Below are 17,847 nucleotides of genomic sequence, written 5' to 3' on the forward strand. Positions count from 1 at the left end.
ATTAAATTCAATAGTTAGATTTGGAAGGCACGACCATGTAGCCCATATATTCAATAGCTCCTGATCAAAAATATACGTTAAAAAGTCCACAGCTCTGAGCCCTACTCAGATAGGGCACAGATAGGGAACAGATTTTGGTGTAACAGTAACACTCAGCTCCTCTCGCCAGCGATACCAAACCAAAATGGTGCTGCTGGAGGGAGGAGAGAGGAGATAAAACCTTGTTTTTCAGCCCTAAAATGGTGCAATCGGCCGGTCAGACTTGACTGCCCAATCTCAGCGATTGGCAGGCAGGACTGATCCAATTGGCTGTGTGATGTCAGTAGCATGTTCTCCTGCCTCCATTACTCAATGCACCTGGGGTACTGGCCCCATACTAGTATGGTCAGTGCTGGAGGTAATGTCCATTATATTCTGCTCAAGCTATTGCAGTCTATCTGTGTATCTAGTGCTCTTGCCATTGCGGTTCTTTCTATTCTGTGTATTGACTTCTGCTTTGCCTACTGACCACTCTTTTTGGTATACGATTCTGTACCTTTGCCGCCATCTTGGTTTTGACCCGGTTTGTTGGACTCCGCTTGTCTGTCTGTATTCGTTGTTGTCCCTCAGTATCGTTTATCTCCTAGTGTGACCCCCACCTTCCTGTCTCAGTCTTGTGTCGGTTTCTGTGTACTAGTGTGAACACTGGTCTATACCCGTATTCCGGTTACCTGTCCGCTCCACCATCCAGCAGCTGTCAGACGAAGTAAGCCTTCCCTGTCATCTTGTAGGGTTCGCTCAGGGATTGTCAGTTAGCCTTATAATGGGTTCACCCTTGTCAGGGTGGTTTATCTGCTTTAGGCAGGGCCTTAGCCCGCAGGGACATTGCAGGGTGAGTTCGCCACCACTTATCTAGTCTGACACCTAGCGCCAAGCCTGGTTGTGGTTGCGCGGTTACTGGACAGGTACTGACAGGCATTGTTAGTCAGGGTGGTCAAAATCTGGTGACAGGCCCACTTTAAGCTCATCTGTCTCATCCTTAAAATGGCAGAAGATGGAAGGTCTTGTGATCCATGATCAATCTACCTTCCAAGAACTTATCCATGAATAATATCATAATAATAATATCATCAAGGTCCTGGAAGGTAGATTAGACATGGACAATGTCTAATGACCCTCCATTGTTGCTTTACTTTACTGTACATATCAGGAATGCAGTGCAGAAAGTTTAATAGATGTATATTGCTTATAACCTAATATCCTGCCCCCGCATACTGGTTCACACATGTTACAAAAACTTGAAGTAGCCAACCCCTTTAAGTGTGCTGTGGGGAGAGAAGTGCTATAATACACTCTTACTGGTTAGATATACTAGAAAACAGGTAAAAGAGCTAGAAAAATTGGTTTTAGGGAAAAGTGTGTTTCTTTGTGGCCATGACTTTATTGACTGAGCAACACATCAAGGGGCGGAGAGGGAGGAGGAGCTCACTACACACACAGCCAGCTGTGCAAGACTTCATAGCAAATGTAGTCTCAGCATGTAAACCACCAAACACTGCAGGAAATAAAGAGTGTGTACAGGGATGATACGACCAGGTAAATAACATTTTTTATTTGGGCTTAATATGCATGTTAGAGATGTGGATTTCAAACTCTATTTTAAATGATAATTAGGAAAATCCCTTTAACAGCAGAAACAAATGTTTTCCAATATTCCCTAAATATGTAGAAATCTTCCAAAACTAATTCAGATTTTTTAATTGCACATTGAAATGATATCGCCACAATGTTTATAGTTTCGGTTCCGGCATTTTGTTTGCATGACTTAACAGCTTGCTTTTCTCTTAATTACAGATTTCTCCTCTTGGGAAAAATGATGGATTTTTTAATTTATCCAAACAATGCAATTGTTTCATAGACATTTTCTGTAATAAGCCAAACAATTAATTCCGATCAATGCTACACCTTTTCTATTGGCATTATTTATGTGAATGTCAAGGGAAGTTAACAAGGAGATGCACATCGAAAACAATCATTTGAATAGGATTTATATTTTTGGCTACTGTGTATGATTATTTTGAAGCGTAATTCTAAACTGTAGCACTTGGCATTGGCTCTTGTTTAACTAGGTCTTTTGGGCTGATTTGGGTCAATTAGACAGGGTTGGTCATTGAAATGTAAGAAATATTCAATAGGCATAATTTTTATATACCGGTAAATATTTTGGCAATTACTCAATGAATGTATTTATATTTGTAAGACAATTTTTCAGTTTGTCATAGTTTTTCATCGGTGAAAGAAAACTTTTCAGCAAGTAGACCTGATACACTGTTTTATTCAATGAAAACAACGTTGTGTATATTCAGCATGGGACAGAAAAATAGGTAAAAAATACTTTTATTTAGACATGTTTAGAACATTTGTGTACATCATCAAATGGAAATGGACCGGTGACTGGTGAGGCCTGTATGTGCAAACATGAAACAGGTGGTCTGCCATTGCTCTTTGTATGTTCCATGTTTTTCTCTGCCGCTTAATGTAGAACAATATACCGTACTAGTTTACCTTACCATGAGCTTTAATCAAGTTTTGTCATTTTAAATATTTATAACTGGGTCTTACCTCTCCATTGACCTCTATGGGGCTTCCAAGATGGCGGATCCTGAAAGTCCTATTCACTGTAGGGCACTTCAAGGGAACACGAATTCTCAGATCTCCAAATCCAACAGAGAGATTCCCAACAGAGAGATTCCTGCCTATCAAGGGATCCTTTAATGAGCCTTTTATGAGATGTTATATTGTGATGTATAAGGAGAGCATAGAAAACCCCTAAGGCCCTTTACTGTAGCACAAAAATACGACCTGCCAGTTTTCAAAACATTTTTTTTTACCTTTTTTAGAAACAAAATGTTTTTTTTTCCTTGAAAATACACTAAACTGCGACAACGCTTTTCTATTCGGCTGCATTACTCCTACGAAGATTTTAAAGATCTAGAGTTGCGTGTTTGCCTCAGGTAGACAGCGGTGTGCGTCCCCAGGAGTCCTATGCTTATTTTCAATGCAATGAATTGAGTTTCAGAAAGATATTGATTGTCTCAGCAGTTCTGAAATGTTGGCCTAACATCATTTTACAAAAGCGATTGTACTGTATATGCGTTTCGGGCGATTTTTAACACAGTTGTTATTTGGAGAAAAGAAAGGAAGGGATGTCTCACAGAGTTCTCTTTATAGACCATACACAATGATATAAAATATTCATGTACACAGTGTCCACATTGCTGAAATGTTCTGCCATGTGTTGGGACTAATTTGTGCCATCTGCTTTAGACACATCCTCCTTGTCAGCCAAAGTAATGTTACTAGGAGGATATCCTATGTAGAATAATATAAACCAATCATTACCAATTTTATACTATTATATATTAAAAACAAGCGTGACTGTAATATATTTAGGAAAGACTTAGATGAGCGCAGAACATGGACAAGTACTCTGGAGGTGAAATGTTAAAAGTAAAGTAAAGATTTGGGTATTCTGGTTACAAGTACACTATTCTACAGCACAATTGGGGTCATTTATCTTTATTTCTTTCCTGTTTTTTCTGTCTCTTTTGAGACCTGTTTTGGCGCATTGCAATTTTACCGCCTTTTTGGTGACATTTTGAAATTTATCATCAATTCCAGATGTGCTAAATGTTGCAAAAGACATTTATCATTTTAAATTGTCTAAAATTTGCAACATTTTTGGGCGCAAAAAAACTCCAGACGAAACAATACGTAAGGAAAACTTAGAAAATTGAAAGAAGTGACTTGAGACATTTGTAACAAGCGTCTCAAAAATGTTGCACAAATGTCTCAAAAACGAGATCTGAAAAAAAAACATTTAAATCAGATTGATAAATTAAAGAAGCAGATGGAAAAAAGACAGGCAAAAACAAGCCAAAAAATAGAGATAAGACAAATGACCCCTAATGTCAGGCTGCAGCTGCAAAAGCAAATTAGTTATTAGGATGCAGAAAAAGAGCTAGATTTTGGGATGCAGCAATGGCGAACATGTTTTTATGTTTATGCTTTATTGTTTCTTTTATTTGTGTTCTAGAGGAAGGGAGGGGATTATTTTTTTTAAGCTTTTTTATGTTTTTTTTTTCATTTTTTTGTTTACATTTTTTTAGATGACCTAGGGTATTTGAAGCCTAGAGGGTCTGATAGCTGATCCAAAATAATGCAATACTACTGTACTGCAGTATAGTGGAAATTTACTGGATCTATATAAAAAACAAGCCTCTGACAGGGTCTTATACAGATCTTGCTATGCCAGGCCTGGGACCCTTGCTTATATTCACGGTTGCCATATCAAATGATTGGCACCCCATTAAGACATCATGGGGATCGCCAATCACATCCAAGGTAGTGGCATGCACGTGTTGACAGCATTTAAAGATCAAACTTTTATGCCTCTTTTTATTCTAGTATGGACCAACTACTTCATTTACCTGTTTGTTTCATTCCTCAGCTTTACAACATGGTTACATCACTTGCATTGTTTCTGTAGTAATATCACATCAACAGGTCAAATGGTTTTCCCCAATCTGCAGCCTTTGTAGATGTTACTCTCCCTTCTCTCCTCCCATATTCTCAAATGTAATCTCTCTCCTCTGTGCTCCTGATCTCATGCACTTCTTTCCCATGTGTGATCTTTCTCATCTCTGCCTCTTTTCAATATGAAAGTGCAAGCAGCAGTGAAAGCAGGTGGGGAGAGGTCAGGACAGAAATGGTGCTTTGCAATGTGAAGAAAGCAGAGATCAGATCAGGCAGTCGTAATCCTGTCGCGATCCAGCAGCGCGTTCTCCGATGTCCTCCAGGTGTCGCTGCTGCGCTGAGGTCCGCCGGAGTTCACCATCCTATTCCTGGTGCATGTAAGTGTGTGTCAAGCTACACTTTTTAAAAAAAAAATAGCGAGATTTTCCGAATCTGTCGGGTTTTCCGACTGCCATGCCCCCCTTTTTTCATCACGTGAAACCCAGCGCCGATGCGACACAATCCGATCACGTGCGCCAAAAACCCGGGGCAATTCAGCGCAAAATTGTAAAATTCGGAAAACCCAGCAGAAAAACGCGATTCGGACCCTTAGTAAATGTGCCCTATTGGGATTGGAGCAGTGAGATTGTGCAGTGTGAGGACTGGAGAGCAGTGTGATTGGGCAGTGAGATTGTGCAGTGTGATTGGGCAGTGAGATTGTGCAGTGTGAGGACTGGAGAGCAGTGTGATTTGGCAGTGAGATTGTACAGTGTGAGGACTGGAGAGCAGTGTGATTTGGCAGTGAGATTGTGCAGTGTGAGGACTGGAGAGCAGTGTGATTGGGCAGTGAGATTGTGCAGTGTGAGGACTGGAGAGCAGTGTGATTTGGCAGTGAGATTGTGCAGTGTGAGGACTGGAGAGCAGTGTGATTTGGCAGTGAGATTGTGCAGTGTGAGGACTGGAGAGCAGTGTGATTTGGCAGTGAGATTGTGCAGTGTGAGGACTGGAGAGCAGTGTGATTGGGCAGTGAGATTGTGCAGTGTGAGGACTGGAGAGCAGTGTGATTGGGCAGTGAGATTGTGCAGTGTGAGGACTGGAGAGCAGTGTGATTGGGCAGTGAGATTGTGCAGTGTGAGGACTGGAGAGCAGTGTGATTGGGCAGTGAGATTGTGCAGTGTGAGGACTGGAGAGCAGTGTGATTGGGCAGTGAGATTGTGCAGTGTGAGGACTGGAGAGCAGTGTGATTGGGCAGTGAGATTGTGCAGTGTGAGGACTGGAGAGCAGTGTGATTGGGCAGTGAGATTGTGCAGTGTGAGGACTGGAGAGCAGTGTGATTGGGCAGTGAGATTGTGCAGTGTGAGGACTGGAGAGCAGTGTGATTGGGCAGTGAGATTGTGCAGTGTGAGGACTGGAGAGCAGTGTGATTTGGCAGTGAGATTGTGCAGTGTGAGGACTGGAGAGCAGTGTGATTTGGCAGTGAGATTGTGCAGTGTGAGGACTGGAGAGCAGTGTGATTGGGCAGTGAGATTGTGCAGTGTGAGGACTGGAGAGCAGTGTGATTGGGCAGTGAGATTGTGCAGTGTGAGGACTGGAGAGCAGTGTGATTGGGCAGTGAGATTGTGCAGTGTGAGGACTGGAGAGCAGTGTGATTGGGCAGTGAGATTGTGCAGTGTGAGGACTGGAGAGCAGTGTGATTGGGCAGTGAGATTGTGCAGTGTGAGGACTGGAGAGCAGTGTGATTGGGCAGTGAGATTGTGCAGTGTGAGGACTGGAGAGCAGTGTGATTGGGCAGTGAGATTGTGCAGTGTGAGGACTGGAGAGCAGTGTGATTGGGCAGTGAGATTGTGCAGTGTGAGGACTGGAGAGCAGTGTGATTGGGCAGTGAGATTGTGCAGTGTGAGGACTGGAGAGCAGTGTGATTGGGCAGTGAGATTGTGCAGTGTGAGGACTGGAGAGCAGTGTGATTGGGCAGTGAGATTGTGCAGTGTGAGGACTGGAGAGCAGTGTGATTTGGCAGTGAGATTGTGCAGTGTGAGGACTGGAGAGCAGTGTGATTTGGCAGTGAGATTGTGCAGTGTGAGGACTGGAGAGCAGTGTGATTGGGCAGTGAGATTGTGCAGTGTGAGGACTGGAGAGCAGTGTGATTGGGCAGTGAGATTGTGCAGTGTGAGGACTGGAGAGCAGTGTGATTGGGCAGTGAGATTGTGCAGTGTGAGGACTGGAGAGCAGTGTGATTGGGCAGTGAGATTGTGCAGTGTGAGGACTGGAGAGCAGTGTGATTGGGCAGTGAGATTGTGCAGTGTGAGGACTGGAGAGCAGTGTGATTGGGCAGTGAGATTGTGCAGTGTGAGGACTGGAGAGCAGTGTGATTTGGCAGTGAGATTGTGCAGTGTGATGACTGGAGAGCAGTGTGATTTGGCAGTGAGATTGTGCAGTGTGAGGACTGGAGAGCAGTGTGATTAGGCAGTGCTAGGAGAGAGCAGTGACATTCTGCAGTGTAAAGAAAGCATTGAGATTATGCAGTGTAAGGAGAAAGCAGTGACATTGGGGCACATTTACTTACCCGTCCTGACGTGTTCCCTGAAAGTGCATTGACGTCCAGAATGCACTGTGCACAATTCACTGAGATCATGCGCCCGATATCCTGCATGTGTCGCTTCCCTGATCATCCAATGGCACGCCCCAATTTCTGTCGCATGACACCCAGCACAGCTGCGTCACAATCCAATCGCGTGCGACACAATCCCCAGGTGCATAGCTGTCACAGCGGCTTAAATCCCGGAAACGTTGGACGTTACCCTTAGTAAATAAGCCCCATTGTGCAGTGGGAGGAGTGCAGTAATGCAGTGAGATTGTGCAGTGTGAGGAGGAGCAGCAAGAAATGTAACAGCACATGATGCAGTGGAGTACACGAAGGAGAGACCAATCTGTTTGAGGGGAAGGAAGGAGATGCACATGGGGAGATACAGGGTATATGAGAGGAGGAGGAAGCATGGAGGAAGGGGAGGAGAGTTGCAGCAGTCCAGTCACTGTACATTACTGGCAACGTCAACATAGCAACATAAAAACTACACCGGCAGGTAAACAATGATAAAGGCTGAGAGTTTCCAGGACTAGTGTGGGCCAAAAATATTCACAAAGTTCGTATCGGAAAGGGTATATGTAAGTAATAAGACAGTTTGGGGATCTTTTTTTTCTTTAATCGTGGACAACCCCTTTAAGTTCTGTGGTTAAGCCCTCATACAGCTTCATAAACTGAAAATAAAAAAGCTGTGGCATATGTCATGTGGGGAATGAAAAACTGAAACCCAAAAAATAAAAAGGGTCAGGTTGGTTAGGGGTTAATAGCTGGTTTATATGTGTCCATGCAAATCTCTGGGTAACGCACATCTGTGCTTCTACTTCTGGACTAAGGCCATTATGGTTATTTAATGCATTATTTATACATTTCCAAAATACTGTCCCTGCTTTTTCAGCATTGGTAGTAATTACCTTGTGTAATTTATAGAAATGTGGTTATCTGTTGTAAAAATGGGCAATAATAACAGCTGGAGACAAATAATATTTTTTTCAATGTACTGAAAATAAAAAATGTTTGGGGAAAATTGGTTGTTAATATTATGAACAATAATTAAGCTAAACACAGCAAATGGACTCTTAAGTGACATTAAACAAACTTTTAATACAGTTAGATGGAACCAATTTTCCAATTATTTTAAGTTAGAAATTTTCTATATTTTATTAAAAGCCAAGAAATGGTCATAGTAATAAATGTTATTAAAGGGTCATAAAAGCTTCTATGACCAACATCTGTGATGAGTGACTGCTTCCTCTAGTACTTTGGTTTAGTTACGTATTTCAATATGAAATGTAATTAGTTCTAAATTTAGAGCATTTGTTAACCACAAAAAAAAGTAAATCTAACTCTGTGAGTTGATCTTTAATGTGTATAACTGAGGAAGTTAACAAGGAGATATGTACAGACAGTCCCCGGGTTATATACAAAATAGGTTCTGTAGGTTTGTTCTTAAGTTGAATTTGAATTTAAGTCGGAACTGTATACTTTATAATTGTAACCCCAGCGAAAATTTTTTTGGTCTCTGTGACAATTGGATTTAAAAAATGTTGGATTGTCAGAAAAACCAGGAAAATCCAGGAAAAAACAGGATTGACAAGTTTAATTGCAGACACCTTTGATAGCTATTAGAGCTGTTTTTTGTAGCCTGGGACTAAAGTACAGGAAATTACCAACTTCCAGAGGTCCATTTGTAACTAGGGGTTGTCTGTAAGTTGGGTGTTCTTAAGTAGGGGACTGCCTGTATTGAAATACAAGGCTAGGGCAACAATCGGGACCATTTCGATGGGTACTAGAGAATCCCAAATTCAAGTTTGAAGTCAAACATCTTAAAAGAAAAAAGAAAATGATAAAAAGCGCACCACATCTGGCATGATTAATTCTCAATGGAAATTGCAACTTCTTCAATGATGAATAACAAAATGGATCTGCTGATCAGAAGACTTAAAAAAGGACACACATTTTGATTAACTTTAAGGCAGAAAGCAGGATCCCAGCAGTGATCCCAGCAGCACCTACACAGATTTAATCAGGTAGTCTTTCTCTATCTCTTTTTTTTTTTTTAACGGATCGGTTGTCCATTGAACAGATTTTGGAACTTGTCTTTTTAGAGCTTTTTCCTGCTTGTGGTTCATGGAAGGCAATAGAATTTATGGGTGGGATTTATCATAGTTTCTGGCTCCTTTGTCCAACAGTGGTGAAAATGCACAACTGATTTGTTAAACCGATGTATGATGGTTGTCAAATATGTCTTAGCTTTTCCCTGCTATATTTGCAGCTCCGACTTTTCTCAACTAAATTGTCGTTAGATTAGTGACAATTTTTAAAAATATGCATGTTTGCAAAAAGTCAGTATTCAAGACCTTGTGTGGCAATTTTAAATGATTACCTGCAAGCTTTACTCTGTATGTTTTGCTTACAGTTGGTCCCCTACTTAAGAACACCCGACTTACAGACGACCCCTAGTTACAAACGGACCTCTGGATGTTGGTACTTTACTGTACTTTAGCCTTAGGCTACAATGATCAGCTATAACAGTTATCAAAGGTGTCTGCAATTAAGCTTTTTATGTTAATCCTGGTTCTTATGACAATCCAACATTTTTAAAATCCAATCACAGAGACCAAAAATTTTTTTGCCTGGGATTACAATTATAAAATATACAGTTCCGACTTACATACAAATTCAACTTAAGAATAAACCTACAGACCCTATCTTGTACGTAATTACCCCCTGGGTGCCTGTATTGCCATTAAAAGAATTATGCTAAACACTTTAAAACCCTTGTTGTTTGAGAAGTATTATGTGTCATATAGTTAATAGTAATAAAAATAACATTATTATTATTATTATTATTATCTATTTCCCTAAGTTGGTATGTGTGTTTTGTCAATAGCCTGCACTTTTACATTGGTTACATAATTTCATTTATTTTTTTAATTATTTGTGTAATGTTCAATATATACTATTTTTTTCTATAATTTTTTTATCGTACTGAAAAGGCAAGACTTAATCAAAATAAAACTAGTTTATTTTTAGATATCTTATAAAGAGTTAACACACAAAAATTTGTATAAACATTATACATAATTTTAAATTTTTAAATAATTTCCTATAGTTGAATTTAGTTGAAGTATGCCAGGGATGAGCTGGAGAGCTTTTGTGACTTTTTTTTCAAGCATTCAGGCTGTGATATTTGTAAAAGTCACAAAAACGTGCCATAAAATAGTGACAAATGCGGCACAGAGTGGTAAAGGGATAAGGCTTTTTGGGTCAATGAGAAACGTCGCAAAAAAAGTTGCACTAGTTACTTTTTGCCAAAACTAGAAATAAAAAGAAGATGGAAACTTTGAAAAACCCCCCCTATGTGTTTGCAAAATAAAACCTAATGTCTGTCAGTTTTTTCACTGATGATGCTAGGGAACCAGGAGTTATGCCTTCAAACCAAAGTTAATCCTTCTGGGTTTTTTGTGGATATGAAAAAATGGAACAATGGAATCATAATGTGAAAATAATTGGATAACATAAAAAACCATTGTCAACAGAAAAGTAACAGACCTGCTTGTGTGAATATCCCCTTAATGCAGTGATTTTCAACCTTTTTTGAGCCGCGGCACACTTTTTATACTTAGAAAATCCTGGGGCACACCACCAACCAAAATAGCACTAAAACAGTCATATTATACATATAGTTAATAATATAGATTCTAAATTTATTTTACTCACTCGGTGTGAAACCTGGGCCTGTTTCGATAAATACAAAAGGGATATCCTGGCAGGAATGGTGGAAAGACACACACAAAGCTCTTCCTCAACAGCTCTCAGTTTCTCCCTGTTTTTAGTATACGGTGCTGATTATTATGTGGCTCATATACTGCAAAATAAAGGGGTACAATGAGAAGTACTATGGCCATGAGGCCAGAGTACAAGTGCCAGCTCATATACTCAGCATATGAGCTGGTACTTGTAGTACTCCAGCCTCATGACTATAGTATTTCTCATTTTACATTTCTCATTGTTATATGCAGTATACTGCTAGAGTACTACAAGTACCAGCTCATATGCTGAGTATTCTGCCAACAGTTCATATACCCAGGCAAAAGCTCATATAGTCAGCATTATTGGTGGACATTACCTTGGCGGTGGGCAAATGCGAGAGTCTCTCTGCTCTCAGGATGATGCGCCGGCCTCAGTGACGTCATTTTGTGGCGCGAGGTTCAAAGCTTGCCCATGTGTTATTGTACACGTCTCCTACATTGTAAGAAGCCGTAACTGCGCATCGCTGCGCATTACCAGGAAACAAAACACAGGGGCACCATAGTTTGGGGAACTTTCCCCGCGGCACACCCGACCATGTGTCGCGGCACACTAGTGTGCCACGGCACACAGGTTGAAAATCACTGCCTTAATGTGAGCAAAATGTAATTGAACTATAGACTGGAGTGACTTTTACAGTAGAAGAAGCTCAAAGCAGATGTAACTGTAGACTTTGCACATATTCATTGGGGCACCTTTACTAAGGGCTTTGCACTGCATTTCTGATGGACTTTGCACATTCTTTCATGTGAAAACGGCTTGCACAGGTACTTAAAGAGGACCTGTCACCCCCAAAAAACACCCCCACCAATTAAATTGTGTGTGCAAACTTAGTTTTAATCGATCCGACCTCTTATCTCTTACCTTTTATCCAGCCCTCTCATGAATATGGCCGACTGCCAAGGGACCTGTACGACAATCCGGCCTCTTATTTGATAAGAGGTCGGATCGATTAAAACTATGTTTGCACACACAAATTTTAATAGAAATTGAATGAATATAAAGGGGCTGGGGACAGGATTAAGGGGAACATATTTGGTGGGGGTATTTCTCGGGGGTGACAGGTCCACTTTAAGAAGTGTCTTCACTGCTATTGTGTCGCACGCTACCTTTTTGTGGTGCAGCTGCGCTGATCCCCTTGCGACACTTATTAGGGGGGGTTCCGGTGCTCTGTCCAACTGAGTCGGACCAAGCGCCGTATTTAACATGCAAATTGTGTTGCACGCCCTATGTAAAAGGTGCACCACAAAAAAGTTGGTGAATTAATTTTAATTAATGTGCTGCACCCAGCATTATACATGAAAAGAGCACTTATAGTGAAGTTTTCAAAGTTAATTTACTTTCTAAGTAAATGTGCTCCATTGCATTGGGAGACAAGCCTGCACAACATGCAGAGCCATCACCAGCACTGGCCATACCTGGGAAAGTGCCGGGGCCCAGAGCTGCTCGGGGAAAGGGAGGGGGGGATCACACCAGGTCATGTCTAATGAATCTATAGGGTGTGACGGGGGTATATATAAAATAACCATAAGGGGGGTGATATGATAAATTAGGGAACAGGAAACTGTTTTAGTTCCTGAATTTTTAATGCTGCCACTTGAGTTTACTGCAAAGGGGCCAACTGAGGCTTTGTCGCCCAGGAGTCTACTGAAACCTGGAGCTGACCCTGACAACATGCCCCTAATCATTTGTTTCTATCCCTATCCACTGACTAGTGATGTTCCAATGATCGTTCTTAACATCTGATCAGTGCAGGGTCCGGTTGTCATAGCCATATTTTACTCCAGAATTGTATTGGATATATGCAGCTAATGAGAGGTTCTCCAGTGCATTGTGCACCTTATTACTATGTCTTCTTAAGGTCTGAAGATAACAAGTGTACTCCCATTACACACTGCTTTTTGCATAAGTTACTCAAGTGCAGAGTGGAAAAAAAACAGCTCTTCAGATATTTCAATACAGCCTGGGAGCAAAGTGGAGATTGGATTTTAATTAGGCCAGTCCTCTGCTGAATTTCTAATAAAGGATTTTTAATCTAGGCACATACTGATAAAAAGAAAAAAAAAACTTCTTCTGTATCCTGAAGGCAACTTCCCTGCCAATTTTGTTTGCGGAGAGCGAAAATAATTGAAAGAATAGTTCAAAACAGGGAAATCACACGAGAGAGAGAAAGCACTTCAAACTTGTGCTCTGGATCTGTCCTGGGGTTTTCATGTTTTTGATACAGTTCATGAAATTTTAGTAAGTGACACATATCATTACTCGTTTTTTTTTTCGGCACATCATAGGATGATTTATTCCGATGGAAAAAGCATTTTGTACTCTGGGATGTTATTACATTGTGTACAGGCTGGTGGTATGCCCTTAGCAGACCTCTACAAGGGATAATGCATTCACTTAATTGCTAGATGTCGACATGGTCCTTGCAGAGTAGAAGGAGACGACAATACATTTTGTAGACTTAAGGCTATGCTAATGATCTTGCTATGATGTGCACATGCATCAGTGAAAGGGATAGATCACTTGCGCGTTGTTGACGTATTGGTCACAGGTGGAATTCCTAATAAACATGTTTTCTTCTTTCCTTGGCCTATGCTATTATGCTATAAGCTCTAAGAAGATTTATCAGGGCTTTTAAACAAGTGTTGTGCTCTACAGAAACAGAGATACAGATGTTCAAAAAAGGCAGCTCGCATTTCCAACAATGCGGCACATTTACTTACCCGGTCTTGTCGTGATCCCTGCTGTGCGATGTCCGACGATCATGGACTCCGGCAGGATTCACTAAGATCGTGTGCCCGATATCCTGTATGTGTTGCTTCCCCGCTCAGTTCCGCTGGAGTTCACCTTCTTCTTCCTGGTACATGTAAGTGCATTATCTTGCAACACAATTTAAATGTTAAATCCCACGCTCAGTCCGAATCCATAATTTCGTTCGACGGCCCGCCTTTGATTTATGTCGCATGAAAGCCTGCGCCGATGTGCCAAAATCTGATCGCTTGCGACACAATCCCCTTCTAAATGCCTGTCCCTTGGCCCAATCCCCGAAAAGTCGGAAAAAACGACGAAAATGCAGCCGCGGGACCCTTAAATAAGCCCCTATGGCTTTAACTGCCTGTATCTCCAATTCAACTGATCTGGATTAATTAAATTAAATCTTATCTTTAATATGACACCATTTTTTTTTGCTTCTACAGAACTGAAGATAGGGATATCTGAGGACTTCATCTCAGGAAAAATTAAACTCTTCTCTGATTATTTTCACAGGACTTTGGAGCTAATTTATTTTTAACCGGCTAAGGACCAGGCCCTTTCCTGTTTTTTCATTTCATTTCTGATAGTTATGGTTTTAATTTCAACGAATGTGTGGCTTAGTGGAGCCATAATAACTAATAGATAGGGCTATTCTGAACTGCAGTCAGAGGTAGCCGCCTATACGGCATGAAAATAGCAATTGCTGCAATGTGGATAGTACCGACAGAGTGTTTGAACCGTATACGAGGGTTATAACTATATGAGTCTGAGATCATAGAACCAACAGTGACATCTAGATATAAATATCTCATATTGTGTATATTGTGTACAATACTACTCCAATTACCCCGGGATGGTGAGGGTCTTATTCTACCTTTGTAGAAGGTGTTTTGTTGCTTTCTGTACCCTAATTGAAGCAACTTGTGCTTTTGGAGGTACTTTGGTAGATTTTAATTGTTTTTATCTTTGTGTGGTGTTCATTTTTGTCTTTGAATGATCTACAGAACACCCTCATCCTCGGATCTATCTACCCAAAATCAAGATTAATATTCATTTTATATTAATAACTAACTGGACAAAATGAATGGAATTTGATACAAAGCCAGGCCAAGTGCACCATATCTGTGTTATGCATTCCACATTTCGGCCAGGCAGATGAATCAAGCCATCCTATAAGGCAGAAATTATCTGATGAATAAGCAGATATTATGATACAAAATAGGTTTTTTTATAGGACAGGTTATCTATTTTAAATATATATGGAATCATATGGTAACAGAATTTATGGTAAATGAGAGGTAATAGTTCCCTATATAGTCTTGATATAAGACCTTTACACTTAGTTGTTGTTTTGATCAAAGAATAGGAACTAGATCTACTAATCTAATTCTATCTAGCTTCTTAACAAGATAAACTAACTCAATATAACTAAAAAAAAAGAATAAAAGGTAGAAAAGTTTTATTCTGCTCAAGTGAAAAACCAGAGTTACCCCTGGTTAATCCAAAGTTTTTTTAAATCATGGAAATAAAAAAAAACTCTGGCAGTGATTTATCATTCTGTAGTGTAGCTCTAGTAAAAAATAATATCCTGGTCCTTCTTAGACTTAAAGGTAACCTGTCATCAAGAAGAGGCACAATAAACCTTACTCAACCGCCACACTGTGCCTGTGTTACAGGCCAGTGCTCCCAGCCTAAATCTGCCTCCTCCCACCAGTAAAATAGCTCCCCATACTCCGCCCAACATGGGGAGCGTGAAATGGTGAGAATGTCTGCAGTTTCCCACACATTTGCATACATCAAGTAGTGAGAGGGTCAGCATTCTGGTAAGGACAGTAAGTGGACAAGGACAGGACTTCCTGTCTGTCCAGGCTGAAATTTGAAGAGACACTGAACTTTCAATCAAAAGAAGGTGGCGTGGTTCACCAGCAGCCTGGAGAAAGCGGGACTCTTCTCTTTAGAACTGACTGTTTGTCTGCTCATTTGCATATCAGAAAAACAGCTGTAATTAAGGTACAGTGCGGGGTGGCAGATCATTTTAGGTGATATGGGGAGGACTTTTAACTCTTCACCAGCATGTATCACAGGTGACAGGTCTTTTTCAAGTGTTTTCCACAATGTAGTATATATACATTAGAGAGGTCCTATCTGCTAATAGACCAGACTAATTGTGCAATGGTATCCAACAAATAATCCATCAAGAGTGAAGAATTAACATGGGAAACCCCAATCTACCACCTGCTGGCTAGCCAAAGAAGATTGATACCTCCCTCCTTAATCAGCAAGGATATTGTAGCATGTTTAATTCTCACTTTCTTATTCTTCCATATTAGTTTATTTAGAAGTAATAGTTTGGAATACTTTCTTGGGTAGCCATATTGGATAATTACCATATATATATGAAGTAAAAGGATCATATTTGTACCATCTTGACAACTTTTAAGTGAAAATTCTCTTCTGAAAATTGTATATCCACCAAAATGCCATAAATGATAGAATTAGATGTCACTGGACGGAAAATGGCATAGTACTTGCAGCAAATGTAGCAACTAATTCTGCCTGATCTTAAATTGATGATTTCCCTTAGAAATTGAATGGTGACGTCAGTGGCCAATGCTCAATTTTTTTCCTCTTTTTAACAAGTTTTGTACATATTCCCTAGTGTGTCTCGCAGAAAAATACATTCAACATAATAGACAAAATAAGTGATGAATTATGTATTTTGGGGGGTGTTCATCTAGAATATTCACTTTTGCCCGCAGTTAATATCTCATAATAATACCTTCTGCCTACTGTGTATTGTTGGGTAGGAAAATAATTTCTTTTGCATAACCTAAAAAAAATAAAGAAACAAAAAAATGAACACATTAGACATTATTTTAGAGACACAGCATGTACATTGCTGCACCTGAAATTGTACCGTGAATTACAGCAGATAATTTATATGTGTAACAAAGGGAATAAGTCATCCCATTCACATCAAGCATACATTACTCCAGCAGTACGAAATGAAGGCTAAATGCTTAAAGATGTATTCACAATAATTCACAAAAATTACATGTTGTTTGTCAAGGCACCAAATGGCATAGAATTATGTTACTTTTTTCCGGTTTCAAATAGTTATTATTATACACAAATGTGGGCAATGCTGCTGGAAGCCTGCTGCAGTGAAATTATAATAAGGGTCAAGGGTCAAGCCTCTGTAACTGTGTTCTGTGCTGCCGATGAGTGCACTGCACTCCAAGATGCTCAAATCTATTTGACAAGAAAAGGGGTGTTTTTAAAGGGGTTCTCAACTTTCAGAAAATAATTGATATTATTTGAGTAATGAAAAATTATACAGCTTTCCAATATACTTTCTGTATAAATTCCTCCAGGTTTTCTAGATCTCTGCTTGCTGGAGGATGCTTAATTTGTTTACTTTGTTAACTTGTTTAACTACTTCCTGGTCATGTGATGCCTCCTGATAAATCCAGCGCATGCCAGGGGTGGAGGAAGCATTATACGTATGATAAATGTGCCCAATTGTGTTCTTGGATTTTAATAATAATAATAATAATAATAATAATCTTTATTTCTACAGAGCCATAAAATTCTGTAGCACTTTACACATTTTGTGGAACATATACAAGTAACATAAGACATTACATTGTCGTAAGGAACAATAGAATTATGTTCCCTTAAATCCCTTGTCTCCCCTGGTTGAAACTAATGGGCATATGTCTTTTTTACAACCAACTATGCAATGGAATAAACTGGAGAGATTTTGCATAAATTCTCTAAACCATTTCTCACTACCAGTCATTATAATCTACAGTATTTGCAAAACTAACTCCACATGTGTCCAGCACAACATGGAATTATAATCATCCCCTTATCCTTCACACCAGCAGTGTATTAGGGATGGAAATCTACGCTATTCTTCCAACCTGCAAACATATCATACATGGTGCTGGGAAACATTATCTGTCCTTCTATGAAATGCCGGAGGAATGTGCTACACACCATTGGTCTATCTGCCCTATCATGACAAATGTTATTTGATCTCACCATGAGTTTGGAAGACTTCCTTTAATTTAATATCTTCTCCTGTGAAGGTGTTCCATACAATCTTTTGTGGTATTACAAGTCAGAAATGCTTATCTTGTAAAACATACATTAACAGATCTTCAATGACTATCCTACTGCCAACTTTTGTTATTAGATGAATG

The 17,847-nt window shown here is 40.0% G+C and overlaps 1 long non-coding RNA gene across 2 annotated transcripts in view; it reads left to right on the forward strand.

Annotated features, from left to right (window-relative positions):
* The first annotated feature begins 1,490 nt into the window (after window positions 1-1,490).
* LOC140068766 (uncharacterized) overlaps window positions 1,491-17,847 on the forward strand; it is a 32,560-nt gene continuing 16,203 nt past the window's right edge. Inside the window, exon 1 of one of the 2 annotated variants that reach the window (XR_011848551.1) lies at window positions 1,491-1,575. This is a non-coding gene — a long non-coding RNA (uncharacterized lncRNA). The remainder of the gene's footprint in view (window positions 1,576-17,847) is intronic. The other variant, XR_011848550.1, reaches the window with a different exon arrangement.

This window comes from Engystomops pustulosus, chromosome 7, assembly GCF_040894005.1.
Source record: "Engystomops pustulosus chromosome 7, aEngPut4.maternal, whole genome shotgun sequence".
NCBI classification, from domain to species: domain Eukaryota; kingdom Metazoa; phylum Chordata; class Amphibia; order Anura; family Leptodactylidae; genus Engystomops; species Engystomops pustulosus.